This window comes from Pollachius pollachius (assembly GCF_949987615.1).
Source record: "Pollachius pollachius genome assembly, chromosome: 6".
NCBI classification, from domain to species: domain Eukaryota; kingdom Metazoa; phylum Chordata; class Actinopteri; order Gadiformes; family Gadidae; genus Pollachius; species Pollachius pollachius.
In genome coordinates this window covers 12,255,482-12,273,413 of record NC_136939.1, presented here as the reverse complement: position 1 = coordinate 12,273,413, position 17,932 = coordinate 12,255,482, and the positions used below count along the sequence as shown (strand labels likewise).

Sequence of the window (17,932 nt, the reverse complement as noted above, 5' to 3'; positions counted from 1 at the left end):
GAGAGAGAGAGAGAGAGAGAGAGAGAGAGAGAGAGGCGGCCTGTGCACTCACCTCACCTCTCTCACTCCGCGATCGACCAGAGTCTTGCCGGGGGTAGCGTTTTGGTCCATTTTCCCCCGAGTGCCTGAACGGGCCTTGAACGATTCACCTGCCATTCTGAGCCACTGAAGGATGGCTGCTCGGGGGGCCATCGAGCAGCCCAGGAGCGCTAAGCAAGTGTGGGTAGTGTTGCTGCTTTTCCCCCCTCCGTGGGGAATGCTCCAGTGCAGCTTGATGAGCGCACTAAGCTGTAACTGTGCTACAGGGCGGAACATATCCCACCAGACATGTTGTTTGAAGACAACACCGGCCACTAGGCACTTTCTATCTATGACATCTGCGACTGTCCCCACCAGTCGGGAAGTGTATCATGGGTTTTCATGTGCTCATGTTGTATGCATGAGTGCGACACCGTACTTACATGACTGATTACGTTCACTGTTTTCTATATTTCTTTTTAGTGTGTGTGTGTGTGTGTGGGGGGGGGTTGGTGGTGTCCTTTAGTTGTGGGTGCTATTTTCAGTGTCGAGCCGAGTGCACGATGCTTCCATGCCATGTGCACTCTAACATGGAGTGCTCTTTGAAGCCGTCACATAAAGGAGTTAATTGCATAATTGTACTCACTTGTATCGGCAGGGAGGGTCCGTTTAAACAACAGCTGTGTGCTCATTAGCCGTGGACCAAAGGGTGCATCAATACGGCTTAGCCAGAGCCCCAAGTGCCGCCGCCCCTAAAGCTCCAGCTTTTTCATTATAGGAAATCCATCTTTTTCAGGGTTTTTTGGGGTGATTCGGTGAATCCTGTAGTTAAAAGAGAATATTCATGAGATCAACATAGGCATTGTAGCAATGTGTTACGCAAAAATGAATTTCTCTCATTGCCTCTGAAACTGACCTCATGCTATGAATGTGTGAAAACCAGAGGGTGCTCTGCGTGTATGTAATAGGCTATTGGGATACTGTATCACCGCCCCAGAGGATTAGAACACAATTTATATTTTATTTTCACCTCACATACTAATTAACCACGATGGAGAATCACCGTCTCACTAATACTCCAACAATAAAATGGGTCCAGTAATGATCAATTTACCGATCTCAAGTAAAGCTCTCCTGAAAGCTCCCTAGTTGGGCCACAGACGTTTTGTGGCAGCAACTAAAGATGGATTTTTCGCCATCCTTATCCGGGGCCACAGAATTGTTTCGCTGGCCTTGAGTCTCCGGTAAAGCATTCAGTCTTGACTCAGCCTGAAATCTGAATCCTCAATACAGACAGAGCTTCTGCATTCTCCCGTCTATCAGCGGTATGTACAAGTGCGAGTTCAGCCATTCAATAAAAGGTGAACAGACCTGTGCTGTATGGTGTTTGTATAGCGTTGGCGAGAATGTAATAAAAAATTGATTTTATTTTGATTTATTGCTTAAGTCAAATTTTCCTGCCACAAAGTGATTACTTGCTGCAATATTGACCTGAGTATTGATTCCATCTCACCGAATAGTTGATGAAGAGAAACCTTAAAGAATAATTGTGTCATCAGACCACAACAGGTTACACATAATACATGTTATTGGATACACTCGTTTAGCTCCTCTGACACAAATGAATTCACATTCTGAGCTTGCATATAGTGTGTCTAGCCTTTCTATGTTGGATGTTTGAAGGAACATCTGTTTGCCAAAATTCGCGGCAGTCACAGCAGACACCATGAGGGTGCTTTTACACGTCCAAGCCCATTCATAATGCCTTTTCCATTTCATTTGAGCATTAAAAGCTTGAGTGACCATGTGGCGTTCAAGTATGGCACGACTGCATAGTAATACATGAGGATGCAGGAGCGGAGTGCTTTTGGCGAACTAGCATAAGCAGCAGCAGCCTCACTTGAGGGATCTTTTCAGGGAAATATTAGCCTGGGCATCCGGGAAAGCCTGGATTCCTTTCATCCAGGACTAGAGGAAAAATGAATGCCATCAATGAATGTGTGGGCATTTTCCTCCTGTGTATGGAAGTAATATATTCAGTATATTTATGCTAAATAAAACCCCTATTTTGCAGGTTGGAACCAAAATCCATCAAAGCTATCAATTTGTTTCAGTCAGGGGCTGACTCTTCATCTGTGATTTCTGGGGAATTGGGCATAGCCCATTCTGCCAGAATTTCAATTTAATTGATTAATGGACTAATTAATCCTGAAAACGCGCGGACATGTAGGACCAGTCGGACTCCCCCGCAGGGCTGTTTCTGAATCCCAGTCCACCCCTGGTTTCGGAGCAGCCTGTGGGGGAAGATGATGGATTCAACATGGTGTGCGTTCTGTTGGCCGATAAAGAGCAGAGGAGCTCCAACACACAGTTGCTAAAACATCCGTTCAACCTTTTTGTCGAACAGAAAAGGACAAATATAATTTGTATGTATATATTGTAGCGTTATTCATTTATTAACTATTTTTGCAAAGCACCAGATGAACTACCAAGGGACCGTGGCGCTACATTAAAGTGTTCCGCTTCATTATGGGCACCGATGTGCGCCTAATGAGCTGGCGGCATAGCGTATATATAAACATTTAAGCTAGCACATGACATCCTTGTTAAGTACATTTACACGCTTTAGTATGCGACTGGTCTCCCTATGAGCGCTTGTGGTAATTAAACATTTAAACACTTGTAGATAGGTAGGGGCCAAGAAGAGCAAGAAGAAACAGCACATTCAAATACACGATTTGTCGACCCATGGTAGACTTCATTTAAAGTGAATATTATTAAGAGTCGTTTTACTTTGGTTGTCGGTGACAAGTTACGCACTCTTATTCTCTAACCACCTGCTAGGGAGTAAATGATAAAAAATGGGTTAGTTCAAGTTCGGTCACAGCTCCTCTCTGTGCTCCTTCCTTTCTAGGCTTTAGAAGGATGCACAAAGGGAGATTTGGTCAGTTAAGCCTTGGAAATGAACGATTTTACTTTCCTGTCCTCCAGGGCCCTCGTTCTCGGAAGCTGGGTCGTGACATCTAGCCTTGAGTCGCTAATTATCGTTAATTATTGTAAATAACACATGAAGTCTTATTTACAATAATTAACCATTAATTAACATAATTTCATGCAGAAATATGTGTTTACTAACAATTAACTAACATTTTATTAACACAGAGACGGTTGGGCAGCATTATTCCTCTCTATAGAGCCGTGCTTTGGTCAAGTCCACACCTCAATTCAAACCGAAGTGTTTCACATTGTAGGTTTAAATGGTTTGGCCAAAAGCGCAGAAAAGAGAGAAACAGTCTAAATAGATTCTGCTTAATCTTTTATTAATACTCGCGGTCAGTGTCTCCTCAAGTTCAAGGCGTTTACCTTGGTGACCCATCACACCATTGCTTCATGCAAAGAGAGACAGAGGGCAGATTTGGTATGAAAATAATATCATAAATATGTCTTAGAAGGTGAAACCTGGCAGGTATTCCGTGTTTTAAAAGACCACCCTGTTAACCTTCACTTCCAGTCCAAGCATCAATTCAGGAATCATCTGCTGAAAATAACACGTTGATCAAACACAAAGTAATCAATTGTATGCTGGGGTTTTTGACAAAAATGACATTTTACTGGACATGATCTTTACCTGGTATCCGTTACTAGTAACAAGAATGATTCAGGATACCTGGCTGACTTTAGCTTGTAGGAATCGTAATTATCATCCATGAATCTGTGTTAAAGAGAAACACATGATTGTGTTTCTCTTGTGAACGTGTGAAGTATAACTTTTGTGGCTTTTCCTTCTGGTAGTTAAATTATTTTTTGTTGTTTTTTTTGTCTTATTTTGGCCATAATTGAATTAGGGAACACTGCCTGCCATCAGTGGCCATTGTGTTGGCAGAGACAGATAGAAAACAATAAAAACAAACACAGACAGATGGAACAGTTCACAATAGGACCATTGTTGTGTGTTGCCTGTTTCTTCTTTCTGCCGTACTGAGAGCTTCAAGGACAAATCTGTTGCGCCGCTATCTGGGGTGATAGCGCACACTAGCTTTCCCCGTTTCTCTCGCTCTCTTACGTAAAACGCTTGGCTCGACACTTTCAATACAGAATGGTGTAATCTTTCATATGTTGAAAGTCGAGATAGCCAGAGAATTCTCTGGGGTATTTTCTGTGGGCTCATAGCTGTCCAGCCTTTTAGAGGGATATTGTCGTAAAATAGACTCATGAGAATAAATCAATAGTCATAAAGTATATTATGAAGACGGGTTCTGCTGTATACTGTGCTGCCTGCACAAGTCAACAAAATGAAAGGCGGTGGTCGGATTTAGCTTTGAGCTTGTAGGAATATACATTTTGTGAACTCAGTTCCGTCTGTGTGTTTAATGTGTAGAAGGCCACATCCTCCAATCGCAATATGAAACCCTAATGTGTTTGACAGAACTACCCCCTTTTTAAACGTGTTAAAATAAAATATTATAATGCAATATATTTACGTCGGTTGTTTTATTGAAAGGCAAACACAAAGCACGTTTAGTTGTGCTGGACATATCTACCGATTCAGAGACCATAGTGCCTTTTCTCGAAAAATCTATTTATCTTCCTCTCTCAAATTCGTGCACAGCATCGTCAGCACACAAATCGATAAGCAAGTTAAAATAATTTATGATGGATTCCCTTTTGGGTTTACCCTTAAATTCCAACCTCTTGCTGATTGATGGCACACCCAATCCGTGAACGGTTGGATTCGAACTTTATAAGAGAGAGGTTTTTCTTCTGGGCGGAGGCACCATATATATCTGGGGTTGTATGAAAGTAACTGTTAAGTACAGACTGGGTGAATCTGGTGGCCTTGTGTGGATCAGGGATAATTTAAACATGGTCTAGACTCTAGGGAGAGAGAGAGAGAGAGAGTGCCGTTGGTTCACAGCCGTGTCCGTCATGGGATTCTTTCCAGCGGCTTCTCGTGGCTGAAGTGAAAAGATTGGGGGAATGGATGTTGAGGCATGGAAGATGTAGCGGTGGTGGTGGTAGTGGGTCTAATCACAAGCTGGGCAGAACTCAGATAAATCCTCCGGGCTGCATGGCAAGTGTCCCACATCCCTATCTTGAGAAAATAACTCCTTAAAGAAGGCCCAGTACCAACAAAACATAAGGGTACATATATATATATAGTAGTGAACTTGGGTCAATGAATAGTGCAAAACAGGTTCTTCAACTAAACCAACAAATAAGGCAAACTAGAACTAGAAAGGTCTCTTTATATATTGATGTATTTGTCAAAGAACACTGGATGGATTAGGAGAACTTTCCGTCGTGTTACACTGTGCCTATACTGTGTCTATACTGTGTATAGATTGGAATGTGCTGCCTTTGAATCAGCCCTTTTTTTTTAGAGATTCATTGTATTCCATGAAATTGTATTCCATGCATTTCCCGCATGCTATTTTGTTGACCGAATGCGGATGATCTGATTTGTATTATAGCCCATTATCCCATTATCAGAATAGAAAATTTTCTCCGGATGTGATAAATGACTGTACAGTTTTAGAGGCCCGTTCTAGTTCTCGTCCCAGAGTCTGTTGAATGACAAATACTCGTAGAAACAGAGAGCTTTTAGCCTTTTTCAGACGAGGATTTAATAAGCGTATGCTAGAGACGGTTGCTAATTTACTGATGTACAGGAACTACCGGGCAGCTTAGCAGCGGCCTAAGATGATTCCAGTCATTAGTCACACATGAGATTGCGATCGCTTATCAAGCCAGTCGAGGAGGGGAGAAAAAATGGCATCTAAGGGAAAGTAATTATCAAATGCCACAATAAGTTCAACACATTGACAATTAAAACTCATCCCCTTTTTCATTAACTTTCTTTCAATTTTTCTTTACACATTTGGACACCATACAAATACACAATTTTAATGACTCAAAGCCCTGTTGAACTTTGACTGTCCCGGTCATTTCCAATTAAACCCAGGGTTCATTGTAATTTGGTTTCCTCACTCTTGTCTCCCAAAATAAGAGTGTGCCCATCTCTAATTATTCCTCATTTCCTTATCCACCGAACTTTGTTTTGTGTGCTCTCTGGCAGAGTGAAGGCACTCCAGCTGCCCTCCCCCACTAGCCCTCTCAAATCTCCCCCCTACCCTCTCAGAACCCTAATTGTGTTAATTCCCCAGATGGAGCTCCCATCTATTCTACTCTGCAGCACTTGATTTTAGCCAACTTGATGCTATTTTGCCTTGTGTTTCGTCCGAGTTAGTCAATTACAGTTTTTCTCAATCGTTTAAACACATTTTCTGAAACTATAGCTCAATTTCTCAAAACTCTAAACACAAAACAGTAAACACAGCTATCAAATGAATATCTCATAGAGAGCATCAATTAAACACTGGTGTGATAAATTCAAAACACTTCCATCAAAATACTATCTACATATGTTTTGGCTTTATGAGGACATGTTACATATTCCAATGTATACAATTGTTTAGAAATAGCTTTATTTTTAAAGTTGCAATTAGGTGATACTTATAGTATAAAGACTGTTGCCATATTGTAATACAATACTGTGACTATATCATATAAATATTGCATTGACACAATCGTATCAGAATGGGATATAATGCATATTTGTTTATCCAATGAGCTCCAATGGGCTAAACTCACAATCCCAGCTTCCCAGAGTCATACTGTACACCTATAGTTGATGCTGCAACATTGTTCTGACAATACACCAAATATATATATTTTTACTGTAATACAATAAAATGTTCAGCTGAACCGACCCCAACACTAAAAAGCTTTCCGTAGGCCAACAAAAAATAAGAATAAGAATATAAATGAGGGGAAACAGATCTATATGTAAATCAGTATGTATCCCACCTCCGATCCTGATCAGGCCAGAGGACCATATCTACAACACAGTAGAGCTGACAGTGAGTCCTCTTTAATGCTCTGACACATGATTGAAGTGTTTTGCCAGTTGAGTTTGAACAGGTGAGAAGTGATTTAGGCTTATTGGTAATTAGTTGTTGCGTTTTAAAAGCCAGTGTGATCCAGGTGAACCAAGTGGGCTAAATGATGAGATTTGTGCTTAGAGTTTAGCAAAAATGTGAAAACAGTGGGATTGTGCTTAGAGTTTAGCAGTCTGGAGTCTTGTATTTGATACATGAGCTTCAACTTTCCAGAATTGTGTGCATAGTTCCATTTTTTGTGTGTATACAATCGAGGAAAACTGTCAACTCATTATTTACAGCACGCCATGCTGACAAACCCTTGATCCACACCAGTGGGAGACAAAGGAACCATGCAGTTGGAATGAAATGTTCAATAATGACACACACGCGCACACACACATATGACACACACACGCGCACACACACACGCTTCCCGACAACAATTTCTAGACAGATCGTTGGTATAGCAACCATGTTTCAAGGCCATCATTTTCCTTGGTACTTTCAAGAGACTTAAACAAATGCACCGACGTCGTAGCTCCCGCTGCGTGTCACAGCACTCGGGGGATAAGTGAGGCCCCCAAGGAGAGGAGACCCAAAATGTGCTTTTTTTCTGTGACAACATTTTACCAGTTTGTGCTTATTCTCATCGATCACCTAAGCAAACATGGTATAGATGACATCAATGCAACGCTTGTTTTGTACCTCTCAGCACTGGTTAATAGTTCAACGAGATGAAAGAACACATTTGTGCATTCTTTACTTGTTCTGAAATGAAATGCACACACAATAGGCCTTTTGCACACAAACCCACACATATTCTAAATATGTGGACGCACAAAGGCGAAAAAAAGCTGAAATGGAATACGCTGCCCCTGCAGAGTGTCCTTCGGTTGATTCTTCCTGAGGAATCCGTTGACTTTGAGAGGAAAAGGAAAGCGGAGAAAGATAAGCCAACTGATATTTAAATAGTGCCATTCAAAAAGGGAAACATAGAGGGAACAGAAGCTCTGCAGGGGATTGGTCGCCACACAAAGACAGGCAACTGGAGCCCTTTGCCAAAAAGACCCCTCTTAGAGGAGGCTTATACCTGAAAACAATTCAAAACCGTCTCAAGTGAAAAACTGGCTGAGGAGGTAAATAGCCACTTAAATGATCGGTTTCACGTTAACTATTTAATAAAATGTCACATTTGAGTAGCATTTGTTAACCAAAATATTTGCAATCAAAGCAATTTTGGGAATCATCCTTCCTATATTAAAATATATATTGTGCTTATGTATATGTTTATGTTACGATAATTCAGTCAACATTTATCGGCAACTTAATGGAAACAAATAGGGTGCCCAAATGCCCCGGTTGTCACTGACATTTTGCTGGGAGACAAAAAGGGGTCAGTCCATTTTTTTGTTGCAGTTGATCAAGTAGTCATCGAGCAAACATTTCAAAAAGGCTTATCCAATCACGGCGAGGCCACGCTCAGATGGGCAAAGGGGGTAATCAAATAATCAACTCTAAAGGACACAACCTTTTAATTTTTGCCTCAAGATCAAGTCTGAAGAGGGCTGTTGTAACTGGGGAAAAAAACAGGAGCCCTTACGTTTCGGGTTCTGCAGTGCTGTCGGCTAATGCGTAGCACATACATTCTTATGTGCTTAGTTAACGACTTACGACGAAGCAACTTTGTTTGCAGTCGAATAGATCCGTTCTATCAAATGAGAAAACACCAAACCTTCAAAAATAGTTCTTCTTTACGATGTATTCCTGGTCGTTTTACATTGAGCAGCACGACACCATTCAGTTCAACAGATCACGCCCATCTAGAACGTGGCGAGAGCGCGACTCTCCCTGAATTCTATCCTTTACTTTGTGTGCTTTCTTCCTGGGGTGGTGTGTGCGGTGTAGGGGGGATGGTGCAGAGGGCAGCGTAACGATGCATTCCCATTCAAACCCCAGCGAGGGACAGACCCATCCGTCAGCACATCCCTGACAGCTGCTTATCGATCAGACACACCTTTTATTTATTTTTCTAAACTCTATCTGGGAGGGAGGGAGAGAGAGGGACGGAGTGAGAGAGAGAGAGACAGAGATAGAGACAGAGACAGAGGGATGGAGAGAAGGAGAGAGAGAGAGGGAGAGGGAGAGTGAAAGAGAGGGCTGGAATGAGGGAAGAGAGAGAGAGATACAGGGGGAGGGAGTAAGGGAGAGAGAGAGAGAGAGAGAGAGCGATGAAGAGAAGCTGTCCACCACCACATGCCGCCTTATCTCTCAGCGCATCAGCAACACACCGTAAAGGGCCGTATCTTCCCCCACACACATGCATGCCTTCGGGCTGGCCCACAAACACAATCTGAGGGATGTGAACATAATCTGAGATGTGAACTCAACAGGCTGTCAGGTGATCTGCTGACTGCAGGGGGCTGGGTAGCTCCTGGCAAGGAGTCATGAATCATCTCCATTTATGAGACAGGCGCGTGTGTGTGTGTGTGTTTGTGTGTGTGTGTCTGTGTGCGTGTGTGTTTCCCAATTTCCCACAGGGAGAGGGGGTCGTGGTGGTGAGTGATGATGAGGTTATTTTAAAGATTAACCGGTAATCTCACAGGCACAACTGACACACACACATACACACACAGACGACAAAAGTGAACAGCCTGGCCGTATTTAGCTGGTGTTTTTCTATTTGTCTTTTTGTTTGAGCAGTATGACCTAGCACCATTTGGAGGCTATCAAATGATGGACTGATTATCTCTACTCGCTCCAGGACTTGGGGCGATTCAGGTCTGAGCTGATTGATTTTGTAGGATATTGATGAGTTTCCCTAAGGCCTCCTTTTCCTGAGTGTTGACCTCATTAGACAGAAAACTCTTTGCATCTTTATTAATTAGTATAGGATTATAAAGAGTACTTTAGTTATTTTGAGAAAACTTTTAGGTAAAAGAATATCCTGTTTATCAAATTCCTTTAAGAAACCTAAAATGCAAATAAAAGGCGGGCACAACGTTTCTAATAACAATACATTGCTATTTAACACACATCGCCCGAAATTAAAAAATGCAACGCACATAATGTAAATTGTTATTATGTCTGACTTAGCTCAATGTTGCCCCGCAATTTACTGGAGACACTAAATAGTCTGCCATCCATTTCTCATGGCCTCTCCCATTGGTTCCTAGCAACCAATGAGATTAGGCTGTCTGCTCTCTGTGGTTTGGCAAGGCTCGGAGTAGAGACAGATACGATAATCATATTATGCATGTATTCAAGCGCAGGAGATAAACTACTCTGGTCTCAGTGACACACTAGAAAGACACACACACACACAGGCTCACACACAGAATTCCCAGTGGTAAGAAGACTAAAAAGAAATGCATATATTACTATTACAATGAGGTTTCTTTTGCATAGGTGTGTGTGTGTGTGTGTGTCGTCCTTCACGCATGGGTGCGTGCATGTGCATTCAAATGTGTGTGTGTGTGTGTGTGTATATACGTATGTGGTTGCGTTTGTGTGTGTAAATGGGTACATATGTTTGTGTGCATTCATTTGTATGAATACATGCGCAAAGGTGCGTGTGTTTATCTGGCAGGATGATGATCAGAGGGCTCTGAGGGTTCACCATGCACATAAACACATTTATGAAAACAGACATAGACCGAGGGGGGGGGGGGGGGGGTGGGGTTGTCAGAGCTCCAGTGGCAGAGCCTTGTTGGCCTCACCACACCCACACACGCACAGCGGGCCAAGTGCTCCACAGTCATCGGCCTGAGCTGATCACAAAGCAAGATTAAGCACTGCATCAATCAAGTAGCCCTCCGTCAGAGGGGAACGTTAGAGAGAGAGACAGAGAGAGAGAGAGACAGAGACGGAGAGGGAAAGAGACAGAGAGGGACAGAAACGGAGAGAGAGAGACTGAGAGAGGCAGACAGAGAGAGACAGAGCCGGAAAGGGAGAGACAGAGTCTTAGAGAGGGAGAGAGAAGGAGAGATTAAGACAAAGAGAGAGACAGACGGAGAGACAGGGAAGGAGAGAGGGAGAGCTTTAGAGAAAAAGAGAAAATGATTTAGAGAGAGAAGGAAAGAGACAGAGAATGCGAGAGAGTGACTGACAGTCTGAGAGATACACACACACAAACAGAGAACAGAGAGAGAAACACTAGCTGTCGGCTCTGCGGGTAGGAGATACACTCTCCGTTGTGTGGCTCCTCTCTGGTCCGTCCACCACGACCACGAGGGATTTGATTTGGGTCGGGGTTGGCTGATGTGTGTCCAGATGTAATTCGATTTCATCACTTTGATAAAGAGTTATGTTGTGTGGGCGATGTGTGTTTCAAACAACCAAAGAAACACACTTGAAATGAGGACTTGTTGAATGCAGCCTGTAGCCTGAATGGAGCTGAGCTAGGTCAAATTATTTGCATATTGAGTTTTCAGTAGGCTGGCTAAGGCTTTCAAATGCATTGTCCTGTTTTGGCACATCCACATTGCCTGAAGAGAAATAAACCAAGAAGTACGTCTGTGTCCTAAATGATGGGATATGCACCTGAATAGGCTGTACAATAGAACAGACATGCATGTTGCTCAGGGCAGGCCCAGGTAATGCACATGCAGGTATATTATTCTTCCTGACTGCCATAATGTTCATCATTATACATTTGCCTCTGAAACGTTGCCAAATGTGGATGGCGCGTGCCCTGCATGGCTATGATGCGCGTCATATTCGACCAACTGTGTCATTGAATACTAAACCGACATGTTTTGTATACAGTAGCCAGTCTCTGTCTCCTTGGATACGGAAGTCCCCCCTCCCCCAGGCTACTGCGGTGATTGGCGGAGAAGACGAAGGGATGCATGGAACTGTAAAATCATTTTGCCAACTAGAATACGTTTTATGTGTGGAAGGGGCCCAAATTGAATTTAGCATACATATTACATGTTGCACCTCTTTCCTGAATGAAATCAATGGAAGTGTTTGTGATTGTGTGTGAGTTTGTCTGCATGCTGTATACCTGAATGCTATATGTGTGTGTGTGTGTGTGTGTGTGTGTGTGTGTGTGTGTGTGTGTGTGTGTGTGTGTGTGTGTGTGTGTGTGTGTGTGTGTGTGTGTGTGTGTGTGTGTGTGTGTGTGTGTGTGTGTTTGTGTGTGTGTGTGTGTGAGTGTGTCTCTCTCTCTTGTCTCTCTTGTGTAAGTGTTTGTGTCTGTCTCTCTCTCATGTTTGTGTGTTTGTTAATGAGTTTGTGTGTGTCTGTGCGTGCACCTGCATGCTGTATGTAGGCGTATGTGGGTGTTTCTCTCTCTTGTGCAAGTGTGCTCGTTTGTCTCTCTCTCTTGTTTGTTTGTGTGTGTGTGTGTGTGTGTGTGTGTGTGTGTGTATCTGTCTGTCATGTGTGTGTGTGTGTGTTTGTGCTCTCATCTCCCTGAGAGCATTTTGTATTCAAAAAGTCTGCCGTCAGTTCAACCTGAAACTTTTCCCCTGCTGCTGACAAAATTCATCCCGGTAAAAGAGAACAAAAAAGAAAAAGGGAAGCATTTGAGACGGGCTGGACAGCAACACTGGCCAGTGGGCTGGAGAAGATAGGGTTTCTCTGGGGGAAACTGCCGGCGAAAATATATTTTTATGATCACTGTCTTTCTCCTTTCGTCTCTCTTCACCCTCTCTCCACTCTCAAGGGTTTGACAGTTGGTCCACAGAAAGGGTAAACACGCCACTCTATGTTGGGTGGTCGGTTTATTCTTGGGTTAATTTTAACCATCTCCACTTCTGTGCTCATACCAGCTGGGACTCGCAGCAAGCACAGAGGAGTGAAGTGGAATTTCAATGAAACCGTACTCAAATCAAAATAGAATTTTGGAGAAATGCAGGGCCGGATGGTGTAAAAAGAGAGAGACTCGGGTGAACGCTGAAAAGCTTTTTGGTTAGACTCAGTGTCTGCCACCTGTAGGCATTTTAGAGCAAACTACTCATCCCTTACCTCCATCTTGATTCACTGTATCTTTACCCGCTGTAAGAGACAGTACTTTGAATGAAAAATATTATAATATTATTATTCAGCTTCTGTCAAACCTTGTATTTTTAAAAGAAAGCAAGGACCAGAGCTAATTTGCGATTTAGTTAACCTGCGTGAAAACATGTCAAAGACAAGACAAAAAACACACCGTTGGCACGCATATTAACTTCAGTTCTGTCCCTGAAAGGGATCTCCCCTACTCTTGTTAGAGGCACACCCAAAATAATGCAACACTCGCCACTTAATGGCTCCCACGGGATACTATTCATTGTGTTTGGGCAATAGATCTCCTCCATTTTAGATGTGGCTCCTAAACCATTACTAGGGTTCCAATGAGTAACACACACACCATTTAAACATGGATCAATTGGAAGGAACTGAAATACAGTTTTTCATATGGTAACGACTTAATTTAGTGTAATTTCTGTGAATTACCTGAAGAAAGCAGATGTCAGTGTTACCGTTGCTTCTCTGTTAAAAGGTTTGCCCAGCCGTGTACATACAGTACAAACTGAGTATTTTGTGCTGCCTTCACCAAAATCCCACAATTGACGAATGCCAAAATATTCAGCACACGCGCATATGCTTTGTGGCCGGTTGTTACGGAAAGTAATAGAGAAGCCAATTTTTTCCCTGGCTCTTTGAAGTCTCTGATTTCGTCATTAATCATTCTCCCCACAGGGACGTTACTGAGAGTCCCCATTTGAGGTTTGTTTTCAACTATTCTCACACCCCTGACACTTGGGGGCCACAGCTGCACACATGTAACACTGTTGCTTTCTGATTTAGTGAGCAACAGTTTGCTCTATGTGAATGTGAGCGGGTGTGTGTGTGTGTGTGTGACCAGATCAATGCGTGTGTGTGCATGCTTATGTGAATGTTATGTGCGTTCTATGCGGATGATCGCCTGTATGTTTGTGCTTCCAACTCTTGTGTGTGTATGTTTGTGCGCACCTCCCTGCACATGTGTGTGTGTTTTGTGTGTGTGTGTGTGTGTGTGTGTCCACTTGTCTGCTTTATTCTAGCTGTTTGCCTTGTCATTAAGGTCCATTCACCCCTAGCAACAATCACCCTCTCCCATGGGCCTGAGCTCTGAGGTGACTAACCGGTCAGACACACTGGCGTTGTGTGTGTGTGTGTGTGTGTGTGTGTGTATGTGTGTGTGTGTGTGTGTGTGTGTGTGTGTGTTTGTGTGTGTGTGTGTGTGTGTGTGGTGGGGGGGGAGAATGCTTCCTATGCTGGTTTACCCACAGGGCAGCCACCACAGTCAGTGCAGTCCTCCTCTTATATAAAGATTGCAGTGGCCACTTGTGGTGGAAAGTCATCACTCTTAACCAACACACACACACACACTTCATTTCCGGAAGTTGGGAATTTGATCTCTGTCTCACTTCCTCTCTCTACCTTGCCCTCTCTCTCTCTCTCGCTCTCTCTCTCTCTCTCTCTCTCTCTCTCTCTCCTACTCTCTCTTTCTCAAGCACTCTTTCTCGCTTTAGCTCTCTCTCCCTTGCTCATCTTCTCTCTCTCTCTCTCTCTCTCTCTCTCTCTCTCTCTCTCTCTCTCTCTCTCTCCTCTCAACCAGGGTGTTTTACGCAGCAATCTTCCTTCAAAAGTAGATTCCCCCTTCAGACCCGGACTCTAAAAATAGTGGTGAAACTGCAGCAGCCCTGACCAGTGGTCCATCTTCTGCCCTGACCTGTGCTGTTGGAAGGCTTCCTTCCTCCTGTCGGCTTCGCTGTCTCGTCCTCAGTGATGTTCTGTATTTTGAATACTGATCTGAATCCTCTTTTTACCCGCGCAAACTCAATGGAGGTCAAGTTAACAAGCTTTGATTATAATGGAACGGGGGCAGTGCTTTATTCTACATCCGGGTCTAAGAGAAACCCTCAGCCTGTTTGTATTAATGATGTGAACGGAGAGTTTCTGTCACATCCGTCAGATGGATCTGCAATCATGATACTGTTTTGGCAGGATTACTTGTTTGGAGTCCAGCGTGTGTGTTTGTGTGTGTGTGTGTGTGTGTGTGTGTGTGTGTGTGTGTGTGTGTGTGTGTGTGTGTGTGTGTTACATGGCATGTCTTATCTCATCTCTTCCTATCTCTCAAAGTTTGTGCGTGAAGCAGACCGTATGAGCAATTCCCATGAATATAAATAGAAATATACTGCAGCCCACCCAATAAAGCAACGATTATGTGGGTAAAACTGTCATACGAGTCCATTCATCTCTAAGACCGTGGTCGTAATTCAGTTCAGCAAGTCAGCCCACGTTTAAGCTACACCAACATCTCATTTTCTTATCCTTTCAATATATATTTTCAGAGCATTCTTTTGCATTAGAAACCACCAAGTTGAATGGTTTTATTTGACAGCCAACAGCACAGGGAAGTGGTAATATGTACTGCCTGTTTGATGGAATCGACCGCTACGTATGTTTCTGCACAACAAAGCGTCCAGCTTGGTAGTCGGTGGTGGGGTTTGACAGCACACACTGGAAAAAAACACACACTTGCAGGACATTCTTTCATCGTATACTCACTAAAGGACTGACATTGAGGAGGACAGTCAGTGACACAAAGGGGTAATACAGCATACTGCGTAATAAACCTGAGGAAACAAATAGACAGGTTAATACTTAATCACAATAATAACAATGTTACTTAATCACAATAATAACAATGTTACTTAATCACAATAATAACAATGTTACTTATCACAATAATAACAATGCTACTTAATCACAATAATCTTTACGTGTGATTGTGTGTGTGTACTTTTTCCAATCTTTGGTTGCCGTTGTTTATTTGTTTGCAGAGTGAGCACTGGGATCCTAAGTAAAGATGTGTTTGCAATTAAAGTAATTACTCCCTGTTTTCCTTCTCTATGCTCTTAGATGTTCCACAGTTGGAATGATAAAGAAGTTCAGCTCAAAAGTTATCATTTGATAAGGAAGGGTTTTTATTTGTTGTTTTATTTTGTGTTTACCAGAAGAGAAGTTAGAAATCCTATTATAAACGCTTCGCTGCCTTTCCGGCAGCTAATCGATGAAATTGTAAAGCCGTTCATAACAGTTAAAAAAAAACGAATAATCATCACTACATTATATTGAAGTTACACGACATGATCGAGGAAGGAAGGAATATTTTGTTTCATACAGCTTGTGCTCACAATGCCTTTCCTGCTGAAAGGGAGGTTAAAAGAGAAACGTTGTCAGCTGTACGTCGTGAGTGCCAGTAGATAAAGAAAACACACCACATTGCCTTACTTTGCAGGTTTTTCACAACCAGTCAATATGGATGACAAGGCCGGCTTTTTTTTTTTTTCTCTTTTTTCTCATTCTGATGTCCCCGATGAAATAACTGCAAGCAGCTGCGTTTTTTATTTCTTCTCCCACTCACATGTATTGTCTGCAGACCGAATGGCATATACCTTTTGTGCCAAAGACTTCCATTGTCCAAAATAACACATTAAAACCAATCAAAGAGCCCACGTTGGCAGCAGAGATAAACACTGTACGTGCTGAACTGGACCGCTCCTTTTGGATTAAGTATCTGGAGGTTTAATCATAGGAAAAGTGTTTACTTTAGCATGGCTTAGAAGTAGGGTCCCTAAAAAATGATTGACATGATTTTGATAGAAGATATTTCAAGATTGCTCGGGGGCAGCCAAAACTAATCTTATCATTTTGATGTCCCAGATTTATCTTTCGCAATTTCAAAGTGAATATAATTAATAGTTCAATGGTTAATAATTTAGTGGCATCATGCTTTCATTTCAGCCGCATGCTTACACCATTATAAAACTCCACAGTATTGCGTAAATATTGCGCGAAAAAGAAAAGAAAACAATACCCTGTAGCTGAATTTACTAAATCATACAAGTAAACAAAAAACAACGACTGTAAGTGCAGCACAATGCATGCAGCGACAGCCGGGAGAATAATAGAAGACTTTGCACACACAAAAGACGCCACATGCACTTGCGTCAGCAGCAGCACGTACTGCCAGAATGATTTTCTTTCAGCAGCTACAGTATTACAGGACACTGTGTTTGAATAGATTCTTTTGCCCCCCTCTCCCTCCATCCCTCCCTCCATCACTCTCTCTGTCTACAATCAGAGCTGTCTTCCCACCTGGATCTGTACATTACAATTGGAGCGCGCCACCAGAGTAGTGAAGAAACCACATTGCGTCCACAGTTTGGTCTATACACAGGGCTATTCAGGGCTAGGGTCCCCTAGATTAATAATATATAGTTAGATGGAGGTAACATATATAAATCCATAACGGTGTGTTCTGCAGATCCTGTGGAGATAGCTCAGAGGCACCCGTTTCTGGTTGCGTGGGTCTGACTCTTCAGTGGGTTGCACCCGGTCTGACCTGTTGGGTAAGGGGAAGATGAGGCGGAGAGAAGTGGGACTTGTTGAGGCATTAGGCTACCGTCTGTTTGTAATAATAATAATAATAATAATAATAATAAGGATAATAATTGGTTTCTGTGTTTCTGTGTGTGGGTGAGTGTGAGAGTAGGTCTCTGTTCAAGAGTGTGTGTGTGTGTGCGTGTTTGTTTCCTGTCTTGACGGGGTCGTCCTGAAAGACCTCTGCGCGTCCTTTACACTTATCATCTGTCCGGGAGTAAGGGAAACAAAGTCGCTTGGTATTTTCAGCGGGACGTGGGATAAGAGCAATGTCTACTAATTGCTTCAATAGGGTAGCAAGCAGCTGCCCCCTAACCCCGCCCCCTTCTCTCACCAGAGCCCCCCAGCCGTGGGTGTCAGAGAAGGAGAGGCGGGATAATGAAAGGCTAATTGCGCTGGTGATACGGGCCGCGCGGACGCTTCCCTCAGACCCGGGTTTTAATTTAGCTGTGCCGCTGCCGCGGCCTCGCCTCCCAGGGGAAGCGTAGATCGCCGGAACGTATCGGAGTGTCATCTCCCTGGGTCTCCATGGCGAAGGAACCCACGACTCATGA

At 43.0% G+C, this 17,932-nt stretch overlaps 1 protein-coding gene across 1 annotated transcript in view; it reads left to right on the top strand.

The window, feature by feature from the left end:
- The window catches only part of doc2b (double C2-like domains, beta), a gene marked incomplete at both ends in the record, with an annotated part of 61,799 nt that overhangs the window by 5,416 nt on the left and 38,451 nt on the right, over positions 1 to 17,932 (top strand). The window lies entirely within an intron of this gene.